Here is an 11599-nt window from a genome sequence, read left to right as displayed (position 1 = left end):
ATTCTACTCTGTTTCTAAGAGTCTGACTATTTTATATTCATCTCATAATTGATATCGTGACACTTAAAGCTTCATGCTTATTCAAAGTCCACACAAGGAAAAAATATCAGTGCCATGTACGAGTAAATTCATGTTTCCCCAGACATTTTAGTCATAGCATACATTTGATCAAGACTTCTCTGTAATCGGTACATAGTCTTGCAGAGTGTTTTATAAATCCAGATGTTAGGATTAAGGAATTAGGGGAAAGTGATGTTGCAAAAGCATTCCAGTGAAAACACTATGATAAAATGTACTGACACCAAAGACCATTGCTAACATCTATTACACTTTCATCAGCCTTAACTAAGAACTCTGGGACAAAGTCTGTTGTTAACTCAAACTTTAAACTTTAGTAATAGCAGAGTGAGTGTTTTTTAAAGTTAAAAAGAAAACCATGTGATCAATATTACTAATCACCTGGGAAATGCAAATAAAAACCACAATGAGATATCACTTTACACCTATCAGAATGTTGGTATTCAGTCACTAAGTTGTGTATCTTTGTGATCCCATGGACTGCAGCACACCAGGCTTTCCTGTCCTTCTCTACCTCCAGGAGTTTGCTCAAACTCATGTCCCTTGAGTCAATGATGCCACCCAACCATCTCATCCTCTGTCGCCCCCTTCTCCTCTTTCCCTCAATCTTTCCCAGCATCAGGGTCTTTTCCAATGAGTTGGCTCTTCATATAAGTTCAGTTCAGTTCAATCACTCAGGCATGTCCAACTCTCCGCAACCCCATGAACCGCAGCACACCAGGCCTCCCCGTCCATCACCAACTCCCAGAGTTTACTCAAACTCATGTGCACCAAGTCAGTGATGCCATCCAACCATCCCATCCTCTGTCATCCCCACGCCTCCTGCCTTCAACCCTTCCCAGCATCAGGGTCCACCCAGATGAGTCAGTTCTTTGCATCAGATGGCCAAAATATTGGAGCTTCAGCTTCAGCATCAGTCCTTCCAACGTATATGCGGGGTTTACTTCCTTAGGGATTGACTGGTATGATCTCCTTGCGAAGGGACTCTCAAGAGTCTTTCCAGCATCTCAGTTTGGAAGAATCGACTCTTTGGTGCTAAGCCTTCTTTATGGTCCAACTCTCACATCCATACAGGACTATTGGAAAAACCATAGCTTTGACTATATGGACCTTTGTTGACAAAGTGATGTCACTGCTTTTTAATATGCTGTCTAGGTTGGTCATAGCTTTTCTTCCAAGGAGCAAGTGCCTTTTAATTTCATGGCTACAGTCACCATTCACAGTGATTTTGGAGCCCAAGAAAATAAAATCTGTCAGTGTTTCTACCGTCATCCTCATCTATCTGCCACAAAGTGATGGGACCAGATGCCATGATCTTAGTTTTTTGAATGTTGAACTTTAAGCTTGCTTTTTCACTCTACTTTTTCACCCTCATCAAGAGGCTCTTTATTTCCTCTTTGCTTTAGGCCATTTGAGTGATATTATCTACATATCTGAGGTCATTGATATTTCTCCCAGCAATCTTGATTCCAGCTTGTGATTTATCCAGCCTGGCATTTCTCATGATGTACTTTGCATACGTCTGTACCCTGTCAGAATGGCTATCCTCAAAAAAAAAAAAAAAAAAAGCAGAACAGAAATAACAATTGTTGACAAGGGTGCAGAGAAAAGGGAACCCTTGTACACTGTTGGCGGGAACATAAATTGGTAAAGCCACTATGGAAAACAGTATGGTGGTTTCTGAAAACATTAAAAATAAAAGCACCATTTGACCCAGCAATTCCACTCTATCTGAATATTTTCAGACATATATATATATATATATATATATACGTATCTGAAAAAAACAAAACACTAATTTGAAAAGATACATGCTTCTCAGTGCTCACAGCAGCATTATTTACAATTGTCCAGATAGGAAGCAACTTCAGTATCCATCAAATGATCAATGGCTAAAGAATATGTGGTGTGTATATATATATATATATATATATACACACACACACACACACACACACACACACACACACACAATGGAATACTACTTAACCATAGGACATTTTGCCATTTGCAACAACATGCATGGACTTGGAGGGTGTTATGCTAAGTGAAATAAGTCAGAGAAAGAGAAGTACTGTATGATATCACTTATGTGTGCATATGTGCTCAGTTGCTCATTTATGTCTGACTCTGCGACCCCATGGACTGCAGCTCACCAGGCTCCTCTGTCCATGGAACTTTCCAAGCAAGAATACTGGAGTGGGTGGCCATTTTCTTCTCCAGTGTATCTTCCTGACCCAGGGATCCAACCCACATCTCCTGTGTCTCTTGAATTGGCAAGAGATTCTTTACCACTCTTTTACCAAGAGAATTGGCGATGGATTCTTTACCACTGAGCCACCTTCCGCCTGATGTCACTTGAATGTGGAATCCAAAAAAAAACCAAAAAAAACTAGAGAATAAAGCGAAAAAGAAATAGATTCACAGATACAGAGAACAAACTAATAGTTCTCAGTGGGAAGAAGGAAGTGGGGAAAGGCAATATAAGGGTAGGGGGTTAAGAAGTACAAACTATGGTGTATAAAATAAGTGATAAAAATATTATACAACACAGGGAATACAGCCATATTCTATAGTAAATATAAGTGGAATATAATCTTTAAAATTGTGAATCAATATATTGTACACCTGTAACTTATATAATATTGTACATCAACTGTACTTCAGTTAGCAAAACCCAGAATTATAAAATCTTAATTAAAGGCAGTATAAGTGTGATCCTCAACTGCCTTAAAAAAATGCAACCAATTATTCTGGGTAGGTTAGTACTTTCCTTTAATCTAACAAGTGAGATTCTCTACCTCTTCCTCTGCAGAGCAGCAAGCACTGATATGTTCTGAGCTGGAGGCCTGATAAAGTGGAGAACTCACTAATAATTCTTAAGGTAAGTCTTCATAGCTTGATGCCACTGCTTCAGGATGTCCAGACCACATCATCTGAAGGGTCTGTTAAAAATGCCAATACTTAAGTCCCATCCTAGACTTGCTAAATTAAAATCTTTGGAGGAAGGACTGAGAACACTGCCTTTTTAACAAGCCCTCCCCACCATCTGAAGTGATCATTAGGCACTCCAGATTTTAGGAAAACCCAATTTCCAACATAAACACAAGAATTTTAAACTGTCAAATAAAATAAATTTTCTTTTCTCTTTAACAATATTGGGGAAATGAAAGTTCCAGCTGAGTTTCCCAAAAGAATTTAATTTCAGTTTACCCCCAAAAGTTTCAGTTTTTTTTAACATTTTAATGAAAATCCTTCTAAACTGTGTTATATAAGCACCATCTTCTCAAACAGAATATATTATACACATTAGGCAGCATTGTGGATGACTCAGGATCATTATTACAAATATCCATTATTACAAGAATAGCTTAAAAAGTTTTGAAGTCTATAAAACTGTCTGATCCTGCCCTAAACTCTACAGTCAGCTGTGTTTTTATAATACTACATTTACTTTTTTTGCTTTGTTTAGGTATTTTTTTCAGTTTTCTCCCTTGCTGGTAGATAACTTTTCTTAATGGTACCATTATTTTTTTTACTTTCCACATCACTCTTTAATAAGCTCTGGGAAAGCATGAAGAATTCTAGATGAGTAAAGTTCTTGTGTGGGTGTAAAGATCCGCTGGAATGCTTTCAGGTGTCATAAAAAGCCCCAACTCACATCGACCTAAACAATAGGGGAATTCACTATCTCACATACAAGAATCTTTGTTTTTGCATAGTCCAAATAAAATTGTATATACAAGTTTTACTCTGCTTTTTCTTCACTTATTATATCACACCATTTCCTAACAGGGTCTGGTATCTATGTGTTGAGCTTTCTGTGGTAAAATGCAAATGTTGAACATCATTTTAACTACTTCTAAATGTACAGTTTAGTGGTATTAGATACATGCACAGTGTTGTACAACCATCATCACTAACCATTTCCAGAGCTTCTTATCATCGAAAACTGAAACTACTCATGAAATGATAACCTCCCACTCCTTTCTCCCTAGACACTGGTAAGCACCATTCTGCTTTCTGTATCTGTGAATCTGACTATTCTAGGTACTTCGTATATGTGGAATCATATAATATTTGTCCTTTTATGTCTGGCTTATATCACTTAGCATAATGTTTTCAAAATTCATTCACAATATCAGTTTAGTTCAGTTCAGTCACTCAGTCGTGTCCGGCTCTTTGCAACCCCATGAACCGCAGTACACCAGGCCTCCCTGTCCATCACCAACTTGAGGAGTCCACCCAAACCCATGTCCATCGAGTCAGTGATGCCATCCAATCATCTCATCCTCTGTCATTCCCCTCTCCTCCTGCCCTCAATCTTTCCCAGCATCAGGGTCTTTTCAAATGAGTCATTTCCTCGCAATAGGTGGCCAAAGTATTGGAGTTTCAGCTTCAGTATCAGTCCTTCCAATGAACACCCACGACTGATCTCCTTTAGGATGGACTGGTTGGATCTCCTTGCAGTCCAAGGGACTCTCAAGAGTCTTCTCCAACACCACAGTTCAAAAGCATCAATTCTTCAGCACTCAACTTTGTTTATAGTCTAACTCTCACATCCATACATGACCACTGGAAAAACCATAGCCTTGATTAGACGGACCTTTGTTGGTAAAGTAATTCACAATATAGCAGTATCAAATTTCCTTTTCAAAGCTAAATAATATTTCATTATGTATCATTTCAGTTCATTTCAGTTGCTCAGTCATGTCCGACTCTTTGCGACCCCATGAATTGCAGCACACCAGGCCTCCCTGTCCATCACAAACTCCCAGAGTTTGCGCAAACTCATGCCCATCGAATCGGTGATGCCATCCAGCAGCCATCTCATCCTCTGTCATCCCCTTCTCCTCCTGCCCCCAATCCCTCCCAGCATCAGGGTCTTTTCCAATGAGTCAATTCTTCGTATGCAGTGGCCAAAGTATTGGAGTTTCAGCCTCAGCATCAGTCCTTCCAATGAACACCCAGGACTGATCTCCTTTAAGATGGACTGGTTGGATCTCCTTGCCATCCAAGGGACTCTCAAGAGTCTTCTCCAACACCACAGTTCAAAACCATCAATTTTTCAGCGCTCAGCTTTCTTCACAGTCCAACTCTCACATCCATACATGACCACTGGAAAAACCATAGCCTTGACCAGATGGACCTTTGTTGGCAAAGTAATGTCTCTGCTTTTTAATATGCTATCTAGGTTGGTCATAACTTTCCTTCCAAGGAGTAAGCATCTTTTAATTTCGTGGCTGCAGTCACCATCTGCAGTGATTTTGGAGCCCCCCAAAATAAAGTCTGACATTGTTTCCACTATCTCCCCATCTATTTCCCATGAGGTGATGGGACCAGATGCCATAATCTTAGTTTTCTGAATGTTAAGCTTTAAGCCAACCTTTTCACTTTCTTCTTTCACTTTCATCAAGAGGCTTTTTCATTCCTCTTCACTTTCTGCCATAAGGGTGGTCTCATCTGCATATCTGAGGTTATTGATATTTCTCCCAGCAATCTTGATTCCAGCTTGTGCTTCTTCCAGCCCAGCATTTCTCATGATGTACTCTGCATAGAAGTTAAATAAGCAGGGTGACAATATACAGCCTTGATGTACTCCTTTTCCTATTTGGAACCAGTCCGTTGTTCTATGTCCAGTTCGAACTGTTGCTTCCTGACCTGCATACAGGTTTCTCAAGAGGCAGGTCAGGTGGTCTAGTATTCCCATCTCTTTCAGAATTTTCCACAATTTATTGTAATCCACACAGTCGAAGGCTTTGGCATAGTCAACAAAGCAGAAATAGATGTTTTTTCTGAAACTCTCTTGCTTTTTCGATGATCCAGCAGATATTGGCAATTTGATCTCTGGTTCCTCTGCCTTTTCTGAAACCCGCTTGAACATCTAGAAGTTCTTGGTCCATGTATTGCTGGAGCCTGGCTTGGAGAATTTTGAGCATTACTTTACTAGCGTGTGAGATGAGTGCAACTGTGCAGTAGTTTGAGCATTCTTTGTGATTGCCTTTCTTAGGGATTGGAATGAAAACGGACCTTTTCCAGTCCTGTGGCCACTGCTGAGTTTTCCAAATTTGCTGGCATATTCAGTGCAGCACTTTCACAGCATCATCTTTCAGGATTTGAAATAACTCAACTGGAATTCCATCACCACCATATTTTGTTTATTCCTTCATCTGTTGATGGACACTTGGATTGCTTCTACCTTTTGGCTATTGTGTATATCCCATTTTCTTTTTAAATTTCACTCTAAAATAAATTATACCTGGTTAGGTCCATTGACAGTATATAAGTAATTTTTTTCTCCTTAGTTCCCATAATATTTTAAAACTTTGTTAATTAATAGAAGAAAAATGTCTTAGCATTGTTTTAATTGATATTTCTCCATTTGTTGGTCAAGTAGGGCATTTTCAATTGTTTATATTTCCACTTTTGTGAAATGTCTCTTCATGTTTTTCACCTATATATTTATATACATATATATTAGAATCTTAAGATTTTTCTAACTGGAAGAGTTTTTTAAATTTAAAAATATTTCCCCAATGTCAAATTTACTACATTTATTTTATCAGCCTTTTCATTTTGATTAAGCTTGTTTTTGATACTGAAAATATTTTTTATTTTATTGTAGTCAAATTAATCATTTAGTACATTTGTAAATTATATAGTTTATCTTAAGCTTAGAGAAGTCTTCCCCATCAAGAGCCTATTTCTTCACTGATTTTTTTCATTCAACATTTTATCTATCTGGACTTGGATATATGATGTAAGATGATCTAAGCAATTTTTGTGGACACTTTTTATGGCCACTCTTATCTTTCTGCTACATTGGCTGCTAATCACTCTTTCTGAAACTATGCCTACAATTTGCTGTTCACTGTTTTCCTGGTTCTTCCACATTCTTGCTATTGGTTTTCAGGCTCTCTCCCTGCACCTTTTTCATACCTGTTCCTAAGACTGATTTCAATCATTTGTTCTTCTCATGCTGTGCATGCTGTCTGAGTAATTAGCCCCTTGGGCCCATATGTCAATGATACCCTCTCCCCATTTTTTTTTTTAAATCTTTGGCAGAAACTCTTGCCCAGATCTATAAGTTCAGTCATTAGATCATTTAATATTCACCAAATATTACTTGAACATTTACTCTACCGGGCACTTTTTTAAGCTCAGGAGATAAAATGCCTACTCTCATGCAACTTACAAGGGAGAGACTGACAATATTCTAAGTACATACAATATACAGTATTTAACAGCTATAGAGAACAGGCAAGGAAGTTCAAAAGTGACTGTGGGTGGATATGAGGGTTGCAATTTTAAACTGAGTGGTCCCAGAAGGCCTGGCTGAGAAGGGGACATATATGCAAGCAGCTGAAGGAGACAGATGAGGGAACAACCATTGAGTACATTTGTTAGAAGAACATTCCAGGCAGAAGGAAAAGCAAATGCAAAAGCCTGAAGCAGGCTGTACTTCGTTTGTTCCAGAAGGAGTGAGGGAACTGAAAGGCTTATGCAGATTGAATCAGGGGGAAGGCAAAAGGAGATGAGGGCAGAGGTGCAATTGGGGCCAAATCACACTGGGATCTGTCAGTCATTTATTGTCTTTGCTCCAAGCAAAATTGTCTGTTTGAGAGTTTTAAGAAGAGCAATAACATGATCTCTGGCAGATGTGTCAAGAACAGACTTTAGGAGAGCATCGGCAAAGCAAGGAAGCCAGTTAAGAGTTGGTTGCAATAATCCAGGCGAGAGGTGATGATTGCTTGGACCAGAGTGGTAACTGTAGAGGCGATGAGAAATTGGCAGGGTCAACAGGATTTACTGAGCGCTTAGATGTGGGAGTGTGAGGAAGCACACTGACTGAGCTAGGGACTAGAGAGAAGCAGGATTGTGGAGAATGTCAGGAGCATGGGTTTTGAACATATGGACTGGAGATGTTAATTGGAGATCCAAGTGGAGATGTCAGTATGAGTCTGGAGTTCACAAGACAGCTCTGAGCTGGAGAAATTTGGGATTCATTAAAATATGATGGCATTTAAAGCTATGAGACTAGATGAAATTATTAAAGAATGAATGTAGCTAGAGTAGTGATCTATGCACTGAGCTCCAGGCATTCTGTATATGTATAAAATCACAATTTTCATAGAACAGAGGAATAAAAACTGAGTGGAAACAGCAAGCTGTTATATAGGTTTAAGTTTCTATATGATTATTGAAATTTCACAGCACATTTCGCTTTGACCTTCCTGGCAGCCAAGGAATAACACTGCTCATCAAATTCTCAGAGTCTTATTTCCATTATTACTTCTTTTACTTTGCAATGATAAGCCACTAGCTTTTCTAAAGATCTTCTCCCACCCATTTCTGCTCCAGTGGGTGTACATGACTGTGGTTTTCATTGCTTATTAGGCAGAAATAAACTTTTAGGTTTAGATCTTTCCATTTAAAATGTGGTATTCTAAGAACTTCCCAAGTTGCTCAGTGTTAAAATATGCATGTATGTGTGTGCGTGTGCGCATCATGGACCTGAGGCATCATGATGTCAAGATCTATTATTCAGTTATTTACATTTTAATGTTGAGTGAAAGGGTTCTCCAAAAAGTGCATATTTACTCTTCTGTAAGGAAGGTTTTACTTAGCTGCTAGTACTTCCTTTTGGAATATCTTCTCCTTCCTTTTCGTCTTGTTGCCCTTAGATAACAAGGGTATCTTGTTATCTAGGTAATTAGATAGGAACTTTCTTTGTAGCAAGCAGTCTATCTTTTTAACCTCTGATACTCAGCTAGGAGCACAGTGACTGGCATTAGTAATCAGTTAATACAAATATGGTGACAAAATTAAGGCCCTTTGCAAATGAAAGAGTTTAATGACTGCACAGAAAAATTAAAGTTCTCTTGTTGTTGGGTGGGCTTCTAAATAATTTTCGAAGTTTTACGATAACCTAACACACTTATTCTATGGGGTCGCACAGAGTCGGACACGACTGATGCGAGTTAGCAGCAGCAGCAGCAACAGCAACCCACTTATAGCTGCAACTATTGGTTGGCTCTGAAGGAGAGTGACATTTTCATTATTTTTAAAGCCAGGTCATGTCTGGTACTGTGCTAATTGTTGTTTGTTGTTTAATTGTGTCTGAATCTTTGCGACCTCAGGACTGCAGCCTGCCAGTTTTCTCTGTCCCTGGGATTCTCCAGGCAAGAACACTGGAGTGGGTTGCCATTTCCTTCTCCGATGCATGAATGTGAAAAGTGAAAGTGAAGTCGCTCAGTCGTGTCCGACTCCCAGCGACCCCATGGACTGCAGCCTACCAGGCTCCTCCGTCCATGGGATTTTCCAGGCAAGAGTACTGCAGTGGGGTGCCATTGCCTTCTCCGAAGTGAGGTTACTGGATGGGCTCTAATCCAGTATAACTGGCGTCCTTATAAAAGGGGGATATTCGGAGACAGACATGCATAGACAGAACACAACATGAACAGACATACGGAGAAAATGTCCATCCACAAGTCAAGGAGAGAGGACTGGCCAGATCTTTCTCCCACAGTCCTCAAAATGGACCAGCCCTACCGACACCTTGGTTTTGGACTTCTAGAACTCTGAGAATTCTTTTCCAGAACTCATATTTCTGTTTTTTAAGCCAGTGTGTGGTACTTTGTTATGGTAGTCCAAGTGAACAAATACAGAAATGTATTCATTTTCTCAATGACAGAGTGGACTGATTCCAGGATTGATTAGTTTCAAAGACTTTTTCTTTTATTGTGAAATATACTCCTTGGCATTTCAAACTTCGGGTGAGTGGTGCAAGAATATAAACGTAATCTGCAAGCTCACTTTGGACCATTAACAAAGTCTTTGCAGTTATTTAGTACTTGTTTCATAAAGCTTCTAAGGGCAGTACAGTCTATAAGTGAGTTCCTTGCTGTAATAAGTAATTTTTCTTTGATTTGTATCTGTTTAGTGCACACACACAAGAAGGACAGGGTGGATATTATTTTGGTAAAGTGTGTGTGGATAATCTCACAGTTTTATAGTCAACCTATGTGCTAATGAGCACTAAAGGAAGATCTCTGAACTCCAGGCCTGTATATCCAACAGCTCTTTGGTGTTTCTATTGGGATACCTAGTAGCATCTCAAATTAAACCGATCCAAAACTGAGCTCCTTATCTTTTCCAACACACACCACCTGATCTTCAAACAGTCTTCACCATCTTGGTTGATGACCACTCTACTCTTCTCGTCACTTAAGGCAGAAATGTCAGTGTCATCTTTGACTTCGTTGTCATGCATTATTTTCAGTTGGTTCAATAATGCCAGCTGATTCTACTTTCAAAATGTACCCAAGAATTTCACCATTTTTACCACCACATCTGCCTCTGTTCTGGCCCAAACTGCCATCACCTCTCATCTGGATTGTGGCAGGAGATTCCAAACTATTGTCCCTGCTCTTGCCGCAAAGCAACTGGAGTGATCCTATAAAAATGTATGTTGGATCTCATCATACTATTCAAAACCTTCTACTCATTTCTGAACTCATTCACAGGGAAAAGCTAAAATTCTTACTATGACCTGAGAGACGCTGCATTTTCTGGCTCCTGTTACTTCTCTTACATCTACTATTCTCTTCCTATATCTACTCTATGACACTTGTGTGGGCATGTGTGCATGCTCAGTCATGTCCAATTCTTTGCAATTCTATGGACTGTGACCGGCCAGGCTCCTCTGTCCATGGGATTTCCCAGGCAAGAATACTGAGTGGGTTGCCACTTCCTTCTCCTGAGGATCTTCTCAACACAAGGATTGCAGCTGCGTCTCCTGTGTTTCCTGCATCGGCAGGTGGATCCTTTGCCAGTGAGCCACCGGGGAAGCCCACTCCACCACAGTTATGTCCTTGTTATTCCTGGAACAAGCCACATGTATTGTTTTCCCTCAAATCTTCCTGCTTCAGGATCCTCTCTCCCCAGATATCTGTGTGATTATTTCACCTTGTTTGAGACTTCACTCAAAACTCTTTCACTCCCCCCCAATCTTTATTACTTATTAGCATTTAACACTGGACATGTACTTATTTATCTCATATATTGTCAACTTCCCCAGCTAGAACATAATTCCCATGAGGTGTGTTTTTCTTTTCCTCTTATATTTCAAGGACTCAATAAATTTTGGACAAACAGCACTAATTTGTCCTGTTTAGAGAGAGAACACTGAACTCTCATCTTCTTCCTTCTGGATTTGCAATAATGCTATGAGAATGTGCTCCTCCATAATCTGAACCTCCACGTCTCAGGCTGTTTTCTTTCCTTTCTAAGTCAGGCGGCTTGTTCCCAAACTCTGCTTTTATCATTCCACTCACCTGATTGCAAACACATTCTGGAACACCTTTGTGTAAACATTAAAGCATTCAGACAAATGCCTAATTTTCCAGTTCCTGGCAGTTGTACTTTGTGAAGTATGAGATCATTCGTAAACTCACTTGATATTAATCTTTTTGGGGGAAGAACTTTAAAAACAAATTATTTTCTTGGAAGTTTTAGCCAC

Source organism: Odocoileus virginianus, chromosome 21, assembly GCF_023699985.2.
Source record: "Odocoileus virginianus isolate 20LAN1187 ecotype Illinois chromosome 21, Ovbor_1.2, whole genome shotgun sequence".
Taxonomy (NCBI): Eukaryota; Metazoa; Chordata; class Mammalia; order Artiodactyla; family Cervidae; genus Odocoileus; species Odocoileus virginianus.
This window is presented reverse-complemented; position numbering follows the sequence as displayed.